The following is a 17,000-nucleotide window of genomic DNA, read 5'->3' as shown; positions in this document are numbered from 1 at the left end:
GGGGAGAAGAATAGACTTATTCCCGGATTTAAATACCTTCCTCAAGATTAGCAAAGATTAGTTGTGGAGTTACATAAGTTTTTTTGGTTTTTTTTGCAAAAGTGGGGGGAGCTTTGCTGCTGATTTTGTGTAACGGGCTGTCATGCTTTGGGTAGCAAGTGAAAACAAGCAACATTTTCCTTGCATGTAGCTATGGGTGCAGCCATGTCTCCAGCTCAGCTTGGGAAGCCTCTGCAACTGTTTTTTCCCTTGTGCCAGAGGAAGAAGTGGGAAGTGGAACGGTCTGTGAAAGAAAAACCGAGTTGATTTGTTGATAGGCTATGGAGGTGGCAAGGAAGCTGAGAGGATTCGTAGGCAAATGTCCTTGGGGTTGAAAATCACCGCGAGCGTTAACATTTTTTTGTGGGAAAAGGCTCTGCTGCCTTCACACCACCCCACGCAGCTGGGATCCATCACAGCCGTGCACGGCAGATCGGCCAAACCCAAGTCACTTTGAAGCTCTGTCAGGGATGGAGACACGGGGCAAAAGCCTCGGGTGACAAACCCTAAGCCCTGAGCAGGGCGTCTCGCCTACCTGCTTCTTCACTTGCTGCCGTTCACCTTCAGACGGCCCCTCTTCCCTGGCGCAACATTATCGTGCCGTCGCGGCTGGGGCACAGAAGATAAGAAGTGATACTCATGCAGTGATCCTAAAACAAAGCGATCAAAAAAGCTCCCATGGAAACGCTCATTTTTCCCTCCCCTCCTGCCTCCAAGGAGCCCTAGTCAGCCCTGGAAAATACACGGGGCATTTCCTGTTGGGGTCAGAGTCTCCGTACCGGCAGTGCTGTAATTGCTGGCTGAGTGTTTTATGGAGAGGTGGGAGCAGGTACCGCGCCCCAGCCCACGCCTGGACCTTCCCCACGCAGGATGGGGAGAGGGGCTGCTCCTCCAGCCCCTGCGGAGGCTGTCCCTGTGGGCAGGGCTGGGCTTTGGCCAAGCAGACTACATTAAGGGATCTCTCGGGTTTTTTTTTCCCTTCTAACTGGCCTACAGGCAGCATTGAGCAATCTGCTGTGGTTTGTTTTGTTTTGGTTTTTCTCTTGCATTTTTTTCCCCCCGATACCGGACGTAAGGCTCCATGTGGGATGATTTCCTATGAACTCAGACAGCGATGTGCGTGCCCGTTGGGAAACAGCCCTTGCACTAAGGCACTTCAATATCCTCCTGTGTTTCATTGACTTCTCCCCTAATTCAGATTACCCACATCCAGATTCTCCAGGCATTCCAGCCGCCACAATTCCGATGAAATACTTCTGCCTCACTTAGGAAAAATAAAGATGTAGATCCTTTTGTGGTTGGTTGAGGTTGGAGGAGAAAACCCCTCGCCAAGAAAAAAAAGAAAAAAGAAAAAAAAGAAGGGAATATGGGGTTTTGGATTCCGACAAGGTCACCAGTCTTTTCATAGGAAATCTAGCAGAAAAGGGTTTTCAATTGCCTTTGCAGACTTGCTGGGGAGGGGCAGCGCTGTCATGAGCTGCTTCCTCTGCTTCTCCTTGTCAAGACTCATCCCTGTGGCAAGAGACAGGAACAGAACGGGACTACGGCATGGAAGGGCCCGTTTTTATTAGCGATTTGCATACCAAAGGCACCAGGCAGTCAGCACTTAAGGAGTTACCTTCACAGGGGTATTTCTGAGGTTTTGCTAGAGTGCAACTTCAAAAATGGGAAGGCATGTGCTTCTGCTCAGGAGATGCCTGGACGCGTGCAAATGAATGTAAATGTATGCAAAATAGCAAGGTATGGTTTTTTTCTTTTCTGGAGGATCTTGGCCAGTATGGCTGGGAAGGTGTCAAGCACGGTGACAGTTTTCTGATGTGGACACCTGTCCCACAGACTGAGACCATCTGCTTTGTTTTCTCATATACAAGAATTGAGTTGCATATCCTTCAGCCTAGATGAGGGATGAAGTTCGGATGCAGAAACACCACAAAGAAAGGAGAAGCGCCAGGTAGGAGCCAAAGTCTAACACCCCACACTTCACGGAGTTTTTCGTATTTCGCTGCCAGTGCGATGCAGCGAGCAAACACCCTGGAAAAGCGGTACCTTACGCCTTCTCTCCGTGGGTGTGAACATCTACTGAAGGTTCAATGGAACAGGAAATTCAGCCCAAAACTTTTTGCAGGGAGGGGAGGAAGAAAGAAGGAGCACGTAGGGGCACAGGCAGATGTGCTGCTGGCGGTCTCACGAGATGGCTTAGGGAAATACCATTTTCCATCTGCCTGTTACCACACCCCAGCTCAAATCTGCTGCTCCCCTGCCGCTGAGCCACGTTCCTGCGCTCTGCCAATGCTCCTAGTCTGTGTCAGGGGCTCGTCTGGTTTCAGCAGTGACAGCTGACTTTGTGCTGAAGCAACAAAGCTCCCGCTGAGCCCATTAGCTGAAGAACAGTAACAAGTAACTGGAGCTGTAAACCACCTTACGTACACAAAATGTCCCCTGCTCATGCCCTCTTCCAGTTAGGCCAGCTTGCCCGACGTTGCACTGAAACGGGCTTGACTCACTCGTGTTATTAGCACGGTTCAGGTACAGAGGTGACCACAAACAGCGTAAACTGGTAATATCTTAGACCAACACGTCTGTTGGTAATGTCATTGTGCGTCTCCAGTGATGGGCATGGTATTTCCAGGCTATCGAGCAGTCCCCCCCGTAAGTCCATCATTACCATATAGTGCTTGGCCACCGCCCCAGCCTGTCTCTAATGAAGCAGATGGTAGAAACTAATATTCCTCCTTTCTCATGGGCTGACAATTTGTTTGGAGACCAGTTAGGCACCTTTCAAATACTCTTCAATGTTTTTGCACTGGCAAGGTTTTCTCCCTGTCAGGGCAGCATCCAGTGATGGCAGGACAAGCGAGAGCAAGGCAGGAAATTACTGGCAGGTGACAGCAGTTAAGGCCAGGTGGGAAGAAAGGATTCAAAGCCAAGCAAAGCCCTAGGAAAGGTTCGGGGTGGCCTAAAAAGCACAGTTGAGTCTTTGTGTCTAGCTCTCTTAGTCTAGGTGCAATCTAAGAACCAGGGACGGATGTGTAACTGGGACTTGCCTCAGTCAGAGGGATTTTCTAGGGTGAAGAAAACATCATGAGGTGGGTAAGTACATTTTTTTTCTAGTTTTCTGATACTTGTTTGTATTCTCAGTGTAGTTCTGTTATCTCATGTGTGGACTTCATGATTTATTTATTTTACATTTACTGCTATGGTAAGCTGGCTTGTGTGAAGGGCAGCATTCCTTGAAAGCAGGATCTGGGGCCATTCTTGTACAGCATCTTCCGTGCGGTGTGTGAGTGCGCGCAGAGTTAATAGACCCCATCTCTCCTACGTTCTGGTTTAGTTGCAGGTGATGCAGGGCTCTGTGTAGAAAAGCATTTTCTGATGAGCGTTAGCCAAGAAAGCTTTTAGCATGTAGCATGAGGCTGCCTGAGCTCTATGTCCCCAGGGACATCTGTAATTGTGGTTTGTTCTGTGACGGTCCTGATGTATGAAATGAAACATAATTGACAAAATTGCAAGCCTGGCATAGTCTGCTCTAGGCAGCCTCAAATCCTGAGGCAAGCTCCCCAAAATCATGTGGTGGTTGTAATTCACAATACTTAATTCTCTCTGTTTTTATTTGTCGTGGGCTTTAGTAGCTTCTCGGTGTCTGAGTTTTCCAACTCTTCTTCACAACTGTGTAAGCGACAGGGAAAAATGTTTTAACTGCTAATAAAAGCTGAGGGTGTTGCCCAATGACGCTGTAGTGATAGTGACAACTAATGAAAATCAATAAAAATATCCTGAGATACTTCACTAAAAATCTGAAAACAGGCAATGCTGCAACATCTACCCACTGTGTATGGCAAGCGAGGAAATTACACAGTTGAAAGGCAGCTTCTGCATGGGCCGCTCTTCTTTATCTTATGTGACTTTTTTTTATATATGTATTTTTAAGGAGAAGACAGGAAGTGGTTTATCTCATCTTCATATGCTTGTTCTGAATTGTTTTTAAAAAGTTGTTCCAAACTGCCAAAACCCAGAGGGATTTTTCGGGCCCAAAGTGGTGGCTGGTGTACAATTCAGTAGTTGGAAATACTTGTCCATATTTCAGAGTTTCTCCCTCCTGTTGAGTTCCGATGGCTGTTAAACTATATCTTTATTCAGACTCCTAAATGAAATGTCACTTTGATCCAGAAACAAAACTTCCTGTGTGACAATGAATTGACATTTCTGACTCTCTTAAATTAACGAAAATGATGACATTAATCAAAACAAAACTTTTTCAGCTAACAACTGGGGTTCTAAAAGTAGGTATGTTGAAAATGAGAAACATTTGATTGGAAAAATGCTTGCCTATCTCATGATCTCCAACTCGTAGTGGAAATTAGTAATTGTTTGCCTTATCACCAAACCCCAATAGTGTCTCCTCTCTTGGCAAGGTGAATACTGCTTAGATATAAAAGGCATGGTTTTCATTGATTCTCAACAGCTTTCCAGCACTTACATATTTTTTGAAGAGTTATATAACATTTCTTCTCAATTTTACCTTTTCCCTTTTCTGTCAGAAATGCGCAGTTAATCTTTGACCATTTAGAAGGATTGTGTGCAAACAACCTGAAGTTCAGAGCAGAAAAAACCATGCCACAGTGTACTAGGGAAGAAATGGCAGGGTATGTTTTTAGATCTTGGATACACAAGGTATGACTGGTTCTCATTAGACTCCTTCCTGCTAAATAATTGTGGTGGCCAAGCTAAGAAATGCATTTATGTCAATTTTTTTTTTTCCCCTTTCTAGAGGGGATCAAGGATGTTCCAACTCGTCTCACAAGATGTGTGTTTGATAACATACTCCATATCAAAATGCTCTGTGATTTGTGTGGGGTTTCTTCATCTACCACTGAAACTCAGCAACTTCTAGGGCAGGACAGAATAACTCTTTGACAGAAGAGTTTCATTAAAATTTATGAGTGGATGTGGAGAGCACCTTGCTGGACTGATGGAATAAGAATTGCAGATGGCAGGGTAGGAAAGCCAGATAAGTCTTCTTTCGTGACTATAAGAAGACATCACTTGTGGCTTTTTTCCACTTGCCATTCAGAAGATTAACAGATCTAGTGTACATTACTCTTGATTTTCTGTTGTGCATGTATAATAGTAAATAACTATTCCATATACAAGGCAATAGAGAATGATCCAACACGGACCCACCAGCCAGTTCTCACTGCAGTGGTGTAGTTTATGTGCAAATCCACCTTAAGGAGCAGATATTGTTACAAATGGGTATTAGAGAATAAAATATCTATCTATAGCCTATATTGGTGTAGTACCTAAATCTGTTGTCACAACTTCTGGTACTTTCATCATAACAAAGGCTGAGTGGAGGGAAGAGCTGCCTCTCCCTACTGTATGCATGGAAAAGTGCAACCCAAAGCAGTCAAATGGTGTGTCCAAGGTCACATTGAAAACCTCTGTTGAAACACAGAGTGATGATCGTTCTACGGAAGTCCTGGTAACACCTAAAGTATATTGGAGGAAAAGATGTAGTTCTGCAAGAAATATTGAAGGGGTGCTGGTTTGCTTTCCTAGATGCTGGGGACCTTGCACGTTGGCCAGGGTGGCAAGTACAAGGATTTCCTCTCCTTGGGGACACTAATATCCTTTGTACACCAAACCCCTGTCCAGTTCCTGCTCGCTACCAGACCCTGAAGAGCAAAGTAATCGGTCAAAGGCCAGGGTAAAACAAAGATTGCAATGTTTTAATGATCCTAACAGCATAATGACAACAGCATAACATTTGAACCCAAGGGTTGGTCAGACTGCCTGTCTAGCAATGGGGACAAGAAAGTGGGTTTCCTACCTAAAGCAGTCATGCCATTGCCGCGGTCTTCCCATAAGCTGTCAGCAGGGTCTGACACAGCTTATGGCTCTGGACCCTGCTTGTGTACCGAGCTGTCAGCTGCTAGTGGTTCCTTACTGGGAGAGGGGTTACTCGGAGGGCTGTGCACCCTCAGGGTGAGGCATTGCCTTGGCAGTCGGGCTCTAAAGGGGCACCGTCAGTCGGTAAGTGTCCAGTATACCAAGTGAATGCTGCTCCTCGCCGCCTCCTTCCTCAATAAAAAAGCAAATCTCGCAGCAGGAACTGTGTGACTTACCAGTGGTGTCTCAGCTACTGGTCTTCAGCAGCAATGTACGAGTACTCCTGCTACCGTGAAGAGCTGGCAAATGGCTCCCTATTACCCAACCCCTTTGCCCTGGGAAGTCTGTCTGCATTTTCTTGCCTCTGTTGAAGGTGGGATGGGGAACGGTCATGTTCAGAGCAAGCCTCTGTGCACATCGTGCCCTGCTTCCCCAGGCTGCAGTGGCCTACTGCTCCTCTCCGTTTCTTCTCGGCTCGATGACCAGGACCAACCCCCGCATAAAGATGTGTTCCCCAACACCAACATCTTTGAGAGGGTCAGTTCCCTTCCCCCAGCTTCCTCCTAGCTCTCGCGCGTATACCTGCTCGCTGCGGTTCTGAACTTGCACAGACCTTCCCCTCTGGGTGGCTCTTCCTTCTCCTGCCTCCCCGAAGTACTGTGGCAGTGCCTGTATTATCCTCGCAGCTGTGATGGGCCGCGCCCAGTTCTGACGCACGGCCCCGACCCGCGGTCTGTCCGCGCTGTGGCAGCGCTACAGGTGATGGACATGGCGTTAGGAGCACTTTCGTCGCTTCTCGGCCCCGCTCGCGCTCTGTTTGCGGGCTGCCCGGCACAACCTCGGCTCACCCTCTGCAAGGGAGGGAGCGGCCGTGGCTTAGCGTTACCTCTGTGGCGAGGGCCCCCGATGGAGCATGTCGTGGCCTTGTGGGCTGGGTTGATTTAGTGGTGGCTTCTCACAGGGCGTCTTGCTGTAGCTGTTTACAAGGCAGGCTATAACAAGAAGTTACCCCTCAAAAGTTATCCTATGTAGAAATGAACTTGGGTGAAGGGAAGTGTGTGTGTGGGGGGGAACCCCACCAAAGCCAAATACACAAAACCTCCAACATTTTTTTTCACATCCTTCTTGCCAAAAATCCACCTTAACTTTCCTTCTGCCACTATCAGTCCCACTACGTGAAGCGCATTGGCACGTTTCCTTTCCTTACAGCTGTTTCCAGCGATGAGGAAAAGTGCCTTCAGCTTTTGCAAGGCTTCATTTGGCTGTTGGTCAGATAATCAGATGTGTTTGTGAGGAATTGGAGTTTGGAATAGGCCGCTTGCTACAAAACGCTTGCGCGGACCCCTTCTGTCTTGCTGCCCTCCCGAAACACATTGCGTTTCGTTGACGCTAGACGCGTTTGAGGGATCTGAGCTTTCTCCACCACAAGCTTTAGTGGCTGGTGCAGGGGGGCTGGTCCCAACGCACGAGGTGGAAATCGGTGAAAAGACAGAGAAGAATCAGGAGTTCGGAGAAGCCCGTTTCTTCCCAAATCGTGCCCCACAGTAATGGCGTGGCCCACGCTCACACACGCTGGTGCCAACTGGTGCCGCCGCAGGTGGCTTGCGAGGGGGGCTCCGGCTTGTGATGACGCCTTTCGGTGCTGGTGATCACAGCAGGAAAATGTATGAGGGGGGGAGAAAAAAGGGCACGAGTGGGGAAAAACAAGCAAAAGGACCCCAGACCTGGATGAGACTTCTCCCAGGTACCATCAGCACCAGCCTGGTGTAAACCGAGCCGGGGATTTCCTTGCGGCCGAAGGCGCCGGCGAGCAGGGGCTGCCAGGAGGGAACGCCGGCCTCCGCGTCACCAGTGACAGCTTAGTGTTGCTGAGCTCTACTTTGATCCCTTCCTCCTCTGCGAAACTGCACCGTGGGCGGCGAACTGATCCCTGGAGCTCGGCCCGGCGCACGTGCAGAAAGCAGCGGGGGCAGCGTCGGTGACGCTGCGCTGATACCGCGAGCCCAGGGCTCGCCTGCGCCCTTGGTTTTGGCTTGGCGTCCTCCCGCTGGCTTCGGTGGCGGAAGCTCTCGTTCGCGCTCAGCCCAGTCCGTGTTTCTTTCCTTGTGCCCGCCCATGGGGCCACACGATAAGCACGAACCCAGATGCCGCTGCTCCTCTAATTAAACGTATAGTCACCGTGGAACGAAGCGACCTGGTTGAGCCTGCCATGGCGGCAGGGAAAGGTGATGTCGCCTACGTGGGCTCAGGGTTATGAAACCGGAGAGTATTTTACGCATGCTTCGTGATGGAACCAGGAGCAAAGCAGAGGAGAACCTAGGCTGTCTCTAGTAATGAATGAAAACCAAGGAATAACCGCATAGCAAATGTCGTCAGTTAAAGGAAGGGACCTAAAGTTTACGCCAGAATGGGAGGGAATAGAGACTGCTACGTTAAAAGGACGATCGTTCCCGGTTCCACTCATTTTGCTTTCTTCTTGTCCTTTTCTCTCTGTCTCGCTCTCCTCTCCCTTGGGATGTTAATTTCCAAGCTCAAAAGCTGACATTATTTCAGGACACTTAAAGGGGAAAGAAGTTTTGCTTTGTATGGGACTGGGAAACAGGAAAATATACTCTTCCCTTATAAAAGGTGGCAAGCTTTGTGATCTGCTAGCCAGCTTGGTGTTAGAGCTGAAGCATGCTGATGCTGTGCTAGAAAAAACGCTTTGCTAAGAATCCCAGTGCTTGGATCAAACTGCTGTCGGCTAAAAATGTCTAGTTCAATCCCCTGAGCTGTAGCTAGGATGCGGCACACGACTGCAGCACATGCTGAGGATGCTTTGAACTGCCTTTTTTTGCTTTTTTCTTTTTTTTTTTTAATTGAGCTGTAAAGCATGCAGTTCAGGAAGGCCAAGTATCACATGTGGATATTGCTGACTGCACAGCACAGCGAAGGTCTGTACTGAGTGAAGTTGGGCCTCTGTGGTTCTTCGCAGCTATTTAGTAACAACCTCAAGCGGAGCATCTTTGCGTTCCACAACAGTTCTTCTAGTTCAGCAAAGGCGTATTCCTCTCAAAGAGCATCTACATACCCTGGCAGCTATTTTCGAGCAAAGCTGCGTTTCACTTATTAACGCATAGAAGCTAGGCTGTGTACATTTCCAAAGAGCTTTGTTCGAGGCAGCATAGCTCCTCTAAAGACGGCGCCATGGGATAATGACTTCCAGACTGTCCAAAGCTGCATTCCTTCAAGCTTCTCCATCAGCGCAGTCGTAAAGGCTCTCCGAGCCACCTGGGCTGCATCTGTGCTGTGTGGGAGGCAGGAGCCGTGGTGCACCCCGCAGCCCTGCTCCCCTGGCCAGCCGGAGGAGGCTTGCTGCTGAGCGTCCCTCCTGCCGCACGCCTGAGCCGCCTTCCAGCGGAGCCGGGAAACGCAGCGTGATGGTGTCTGTGCGCACGCGTGTATAAAACACACAGAAAACCTCTGGAAGTACTAGTAAGGACTGGATCATGCGGGCGACGGTTTCCATCAGCAGAGCAAAAGTCAACTAGGAGAGGTCCTGCGAAGGACCGGAAGGGCTCCTGCCCAGGACAGCTTGCAGATTTAGGGCCCGAGGCTGGCAGAGGGATTTACTGGTGCAGCTTTGCATGGCTTTGCTGGAAGCCTATTGCAGAGGAGATCTTCAGCAGAGTGAAAATACTGATCAGACCTGACTTGCATCTTCGTGAGACAGGAGCTTGTTTTCCAACAACAGAAAAATCAGGGCATGCAAGGGCTGTGCTATAGATTATTGAAAACATTATCTGTGGGGAGCGTCCAGTTAGTTAAAAAAAAAAAAAGCTAAGCTGTATGGTCTTAAAATCCCAAATCTGTTTCTTCCATAAAACTGATTTTTGTGCCTCCCTAGTGACTCCACAGAATTCACGGCTATGCTGGACTTGCAGAAGCCATTCCACTACTGACTCCAGCTTGCAGGAGAGAGAAGATAAGATTTCATCATCAACCTCCTACAGTGGGGAGAGGCAGATGAGCTCTGAGAACAAAAGCCCTTCTTTAGGTGTGCGACAGGAGCCTTGCACTTCAATGTACAGGGGCTTTGAATACATATGGTCAACAGCAAATGGGATATCCTGTTTACTCTTTGGTCTTTTGTTCTAGATATATAGTGAAAATATGAAATGATGCCAGAAATACCGTGTGGAGACATGGAGGAGAATACAGATTTAAGTGAGCTCTAACTGACTCAGTAGTGCAGTGGTCTGGGCATCTTTAGATGATGGGTTTGAGGATTGCTGTTGCAAATCTGAAGCTGGCCACATAATTCTGTGGGACACGTACAGACTCTTAAAAATTTATTTGAAGTGTACTTCTGCAGTGGAGAAGACAGCCTTCTGTTCTGTGTAATTGGTCTCGCTGAGTGTACCTTCTCTTTCAATGAGCCTCAATGGTTTTGCATTTAGTCCATGGAGAGAACTTTGGCAGGCAAAAAAAGATAAAGTCAAGGAATGAAAAATATCCTGATAATTGCAGGAAGAAAGTAGGAGGGCAAGGGGGAAAGCGGCATAAAGGAATGGAAAGAAGAAACACCAAACAGTCACAAGGAAACTGGAGTATAATTTTTTCAAAATGTTTTGCTTTTCAAATGTAGAAGGTCACCTGTGCAAGTAGGTAACTATGTCAGGAGCAGCATTTCCAAATGGTCGTCTTACCTTTTGGGTACTGTTTCCTTAAAGGAGGATGTACTGCTAAGTTTATTGCTTGAGAATCAAAAGTCTGGTAAAGCAGGGAGGGGGATTCTGGATTCCCTGTATTTTTTATATATGTGTGTGTATTTTTTTATATATATAAAAAATTATTGTAGTGACATGCTGAAAGACCTTACATGGGTTTCTTCATTTCCTTTGGAACAGCGCTATGATGGAAGGAGGCGTCTCTCTGGGTTGGACTTCTGCATGAGACCATGGTGTTAATTCCTTTTGAGTCAGAAGTCACATTTAACTTGTAGTTTGCTTATTCTGTGATTAAGCCTCTACCTAAAGCAGGGTGAACTGAAAGCTTGAGTAAGTCTGGGATATTTCCAGTGTGTTGCTCAGTATCTGTAACGGGTAGCTCTTGGACATCAATGAAAATCACACAGCACGCAACACCTATTAACCTCATGCCCAAACCCAAGGCCCTAGATGACTTCAGCAACCAGTTTAAACTAAGATGAAGGCACACAGAATGAGCAGAGGAGCAATGTAGAAGAGCTGGGGTTGCAGCTGCCCCTGCTGTATTTCTGCTGCCCCCAGCAGATGGCTACAGGACCAGCTGAAAGTCCCCACAGAGGCTGTAGTCCTCTTCTAGGTGGGGAGATGCATTAAGTGAACATGTCCTTGTTTGCACAAAGGTGTGTCCTTCTCCAGGGGTGATATACTAGCCTCATGGAAAATTGGTCTTCATCACCAGGCCCTACCTCTCTCTAGTCCTTTTCTTCCTCCCCAGGCTGCCATGGGCTCCGCACCCAGCCAAGCACGGTCACTTCTGCCCATTTCATCCCCTTCCCTGGGGATGCTTTGGGCTGCACCACAGCTGTGGCCTGGAGAGGGCCATCCTCGGAAGATGGCCAGACTGAGCCTAAGCTTGGGCTGAGATCTCCAGTTCACCTCCAGCACCCTGTGCCCCATTGCTGCCCCCTTTAGAGGAAACTTTTGGGGCTGCCCTAGGGGTTGGAACAGGCCAACAGGGTTGGCATCGTGGGCAGTGAGATCCCTCAGCCTCAGAGCTACTTAAAAAAGGAGATTTCTGGTGTTTTGGTTTTTGTTCCCTACCCCTGGCCCCTAAATACCTCTCTTTTTTTCACTTTCAATGTTTCAGAGGCCAGAGTTCATCTAATCATGTGCACATGTGGTCAGCAAACAAATTTATCTGAGGGGGGTAACTTGGGTTTGACAGCTCTTAACAAATACAGATGCTTTATGCCGGTTAAATGGAAGCAATGTGATGTCTTACCCTTTCCCTGGTAGCTCTGCTTTTTGGCGTTACGTAATTCTTGCAGAAATGGCGTGCTTCAAGGAAACCAGTGGAGGAGACTGGTTTCACACAGCCCTTCTCCACTGGTGCACAACATGCCCTTTGCAACTGGGTGTCTGCCAGCCCCAAGTGTGGGCTATTTTGTCAAAAAGTTGTGGGAGATCATTAGCAAACCTGCTCCTCCTCCTCTTGATTGCTTTCCACCTAGTTAGTTTTTTGGGGGTAGGAGTGAGAAGATGCTTCCAATGCTGGTTGTCTCCTGTGAAGGAATCGAGGCATAGCCCAGCAACTTTAAATCCAAGTGAAAGACTGGAAGGAAGGGATCTGGGCTCCTTAGGGATGCCATGTAGTGTAGAGGACTGCCACGCAAGTCACTGAACTGCCCTGTCACCACCTGACCTGCCCCAAAAATCAGGTGATCCTAGCAGCTGCCTGTGTGGACACTTGCTCTGCATTAAGGGGCTAATGCCTTCTCCCTCACTCACAGCCATGTTGTCCCAGGAACCTCGTGGGAAGCTCTCTTGATGCCACTCCCTGGGACCTGCGAAGGTGTCTGTATCCTCAACAGCAAAACTAACTCATTTATCTTCTTGCTCTTGATCAACTGTGGAAGTGAAATAGCAGCTTATAGTAATCGGACTCTTCCTCTCTCTTAATAGAAATAACTTTTTTTTTTTCACCCCTAGTGAAGGAGGCTTTGTTCTCTCCATGTAATCCTATCTCTCCTCCACTTCTGGTGCAATCTTCCATCAGAGACAATCCTGTTTTATTTCATTAGTGGGGGGCAGCGGAAACTAAGCATGTTTTTCAACATTTGTTTTGTTTCTGGTTTGGTAAGCCTTGTTTGAAAGTCACTTGAAGCTCGTTGGCCCAATATGTTTATCTTGGAAAGAATACGTTCCCTATCAAGCTACAGTGGTAATTGTATGTGATTTTTTTTTTTTTTTTAAGTGGGTAAGTTATCCACAAGTCCCAGATGATAAGTCATGCAGAGAAGATGCTGGAGTGGGCCAAGATTTCCTTATTCCTTATGAAGTGAGAAAATGTCATCGGAGGGTGTACAGAATGGAAGTGTTTGTTCAGGGGGAAAGGAAAAACATCTGACCTCGCGTTCATGTGCCTCTTCTTACCGTAGCTTTGAGCCCTTCTTGAGTCCTTATTACAGGCTTCCCTCTGAGACTTGAACGCATTTCTTTGCTCCATGTTTGTGGTGGGGAGAGCAAGGAAAGGCGAAGGAACATGACCTGCATGCAGCAGAGCTGGTGGCCTCACCTGCGGGCTCCATCAGCTCGCGTCCCAGCTGCGCCGTGGGGCGATGCTGCCCCATCCTGAGCTTCCCACCCCAGGTATCGCTGGGGTGCCACCCAACCTCCAGGGCCCTTCTGGGACGGTTGGGTTTGGGGTGCTCGAATGGTGCTGTTAGACTGGAACGTGTGTGGAGAGAAGCTGTGCTTGGGCGCATTGCTGGGGTACGGTGTTAAAGCTCCCACTGCAGCTGCCACCTTGGGAGAGTGGTCTTTAAAATGGAAAGGGCCAGGTAGGGCTTCTCCTTCTGGTCTGGTGTTTTTGGTTTGGTTTTAGTTTTTCACTTGTGTGGGGATTTTTTTTTTTAAAGAAATATGAAATTTTGAGAGTCTGCATCATCCTGGAGTCTCTCCAAGCCACCATTTCTTGGGACTTACCATTTTTATTCTGGGAACCATGGTTGCTGTTTTAATCCTGCTTCTCATCCCTCCCAACCTCCTTGGTTTTTTGGGCTCTGTTGCATCCCTTCCCACCACCTTCTCTTTACCCTTTTCAGACAAGCTGCAGTACAACTCGCCTCAGCTAAGGAAAATCAGGCTAGGCAGGATTGGGCAAGGCTCCCGACTTGTCACATAAAGAGTGGTGAGGAGGAACGTGGCCGCAGCCGTGTCTATTTCTGAGACAACCCTCTTGTGCCCTGCTCTTTGCCCGGGCCCTGCCGCAGGCTCCAGCCGTGCCGGGGAGACCGGCAGCGTCAAGGGGCTGGTCCTGGTGGAGGAAGGAAGAGCCCGGAAATCCCCAGGGCAAAAGAGCAAACGTGTTTTTTCATTTCAACCTGAGAAATGCAAGCTATGTGGGTTTTTTTTCTTTTCCCTCTCTATTTTTTCATTTGGAACAGAAGAGAATCTCCACATCCAATTAAAAAAAACCCAAACACTTGCATTCCTTTCATTTTTACACATATGTCATGATTTGGATATTTCTGCCGTTCTGAAATAGTGGTTTTGATGTGCACAAGCTGAGGAAAGCCAGTAACCACCAGGGCAGTTCAGTGGGAGGACTGGGTTTCCCAGAGCTCTGCCTTCCTCGGGGATTTCCTTTTCCCTTGCCCTCCCCTCAGTGCTGTGAAGGGGCTGGTGCCTCTGAAGGTCGACGGTCTTGTGTGACAGCCGCAAATCATCTTGCGAATCCGTCCTCGGGAGAGCGATCTCTGGGACGCAGCAGAGAGGAGCGTGTGCCTTGGTTTTGTTTTGTTTTTCCCCGAGCGTTGCGCAGGCTGCGGTCTGTCGGCCGAGGCGCCGAGCCCCGGCAGCTCGTGACTCAGGGTGCTGGTGATGCTCCAGGGCAGGAGGCTGGGGAACCACGCTCCTACATAGGCGCCGAGCTCAGGGCTGGGATGTTCCTCCTCCTGCCGCGGAGGAGCCGGGAAGCTCCTCGTCACCGCTGGCAGCGGTTGGGCATGAGGCGCATGTATTTACAGAGTTCTTTGGGAATACAGCTGAAAAACAAACTGCCTTCCCTTTTTTTTCCTCCCTCTTTTTTTTTTTTCCCCTCCTGCAACACTTAAAAATCCCCTGGTGCTTCGCCCTCCCTCGTAACACTCCCACAGCTCCCCTGCCAGCATCTCCCTTAAAACCACCGACGAGCAATTACTGCCGCCGCTCCCAGGGCGCTGCTTCCCAGAGGACGGTCCCAGCGAGGGGTCCCAGGGAGGCTCCCCGCATGCCTGCCGGTTCAGTTTCGCAAGGGTGCGGCGCCGGGGAAACCCCACGTGGCTCTTCCACGGGGGTAAACCAGCCAGGCGCTCCGTCAGCCTTCCGCTGAAAGGTGCTACGCGCCCCGTGTGTGCGCGTATGTGTATATATATGTGCATCTATAGAAAAAGATATTATTATTTAGCGGTGTAAGCCCTCATTAACGGCAATGGGACTTGAGTGGCTTACAGCCCCTGGGAAGCTATTTGATAGCTTACTCCTAATTTGCAAATCTTTGAAGCCAATCGCTGTACCTAGTGATTAAGGGGTTGGTGTGTTGGCTTTTTTTTTTTTTTGCAATAATCCGGTGCAGAGAAAACAGAGGCCTCTCGATGGTTTGCATGAAAAGGCTGCTGAGCGAGTCCTGTGATTCACGGGCCAAAAATAATGTGCTCTGTTTAAACAACGTTAGCTCTGTGATACGAGCTGACAAAAGCCAGTGAAACTTAAAGGGACCCTGTCAAAGCAGGTCTAAAAATAACTCCAGCCAGCTGTGTTTTGGTGAGTGGGTACATGTGCTCACGCGGTACGCTCTCTGCTCTGCCAGGTTTGCCTTGGGTTATGTGTTGTGGCTTTTTTTATTCTGAAACAGGCTAGCACAACATTTGAGCTTTGCCATCTGGTTGTTTGGTGTATGAAATGACCCTGTCCTGGGAGAAAAGGTCCAGCTTTGGCATGGGAGAGCCTTCCATCCCCGGCTATGGCATAGCCCCCTCCATCCTCTGAGGGAAGTGAAAGGTCGCTGGTTTGAGATAAAGCTATGCTAAAGCATCCCAAAGTGTGTTGCAGCAACACTGCTGGGCACCATCCTTTAACGCAGCACCATGGTGGCGGGGCAGGGTCCCATCCACGCCCGCTCATGCTGGGTGGGTTGTCCTCGTCATGCCTGTGTGCTCCTAGGTAAGGAAGGGCTCTAAGGATCGGGGCGTGTTGGGGTGTTTCTATGGGGCTGGGAGAAGGCTGGAGTTGAGGCTGATCTATGCACTGTACCCTGTCACCGGGGACTCAGACGGCTGTCGTCTGTGGTAGACCACAGCCCGTGTGCCCGCAGGCATGCTGCACCAGTACAGTGTTTATTAGGAAGCTTCAAGATGGAGAGGACCCCCCTCTTGTCCTCCCACCTCCCTGGGTTTTGGAGTGGTGTGATTTTGCCTTCCCAACAAGCGCCCGTGAGATGGGCTCCTCATCATAAGACAGCTCCTCTTTTGTAGGACAAGGCTCACCTTGAAACTGGGATACCTCCTCGGAGCTGTCAAGAATACCCTGGAGTGTAAACAGGCACAACTCTGCCAACTTGCACCTTGTCTGACCTTGCCTTGCTCTTCTTGGGAAGCAAATACAGGCTTTGCATCTCTGTAAATGTAACGGGGCCTCTCGCCCTATCCTCCTCCTGGACATACGTGAAGATGCATCTAAGACACGTACGAAGTGTATGTACATGATGCAGCTGGTTTGAAGAGCAGAAGCAGGCTTCAGTTAGTTTCCTCATCTGAAGCAGAAAAGGGAGATGGAGAGTTGGGTATTTCTCAGTGCCATTTACCCATGTGCTGAATTTCCCCAAGTCCTGTTTTTTCAGTTGGAAATGGCAATAAATAGCTGCTGGGGAATCCTGCAGAAGCCTCGGTAAGACACCTTTGCTCCGTACCTGGAAGCAGCTGCCCTTCCCTCTCCCACCAATTTTCTTGCTACCCATTCTGCCTTCTTGAGGTTCCTGTTGTGGAAGTCCCTGCCCCGGGGTTGCTCTGTCGCTGGTGGTAGGAGGCTGTGTGTCTCCTTCCCCCTTGGGCAGAAGCTGCAAGACCCAAAAGATCCTTAGACCTCCTCTGCCAGGTGAAGGAAAGAGCTTGAACCTGCGCAGCATCTGAACAGCTCTGCCCTTACTGTTGCACCCAGAGCTGGGTGCTGGATAGATTCACTGTCACTCCTGAATTATTTTTTTTCCAAGCTGTGATTTCATGTTAATTCAAAATCACAACCCCAAATCACACTATTCTTGACCAAAACAATTACAATATTAAAAATGGCTCCAAATTTTCCTCCCAGCATGCCTCAGTAACCGAAGCGTTTCCATCCCACTCTCTT

Source organism: Phaethon lepturus, unplaced genomic scaffold (assembly GCF_000687285.1).
Source record: "Phaethon lepturus isolate BGI_N335 unplaced genomic scaffold, ASM68728v1 scaffold3311, whole genome shotgun sequence".
Lineage (NCBI taxonomy): Eukaryota > Metazoa > Chordata > Aves > Phaethontiformes > Phaethontidae > Phaethon > Phaethon lepturus.
The sequence above is the reverse complement of the archived record's forward strand: the minus strand, read 5'-3'. Positions refer to the sequence as shown.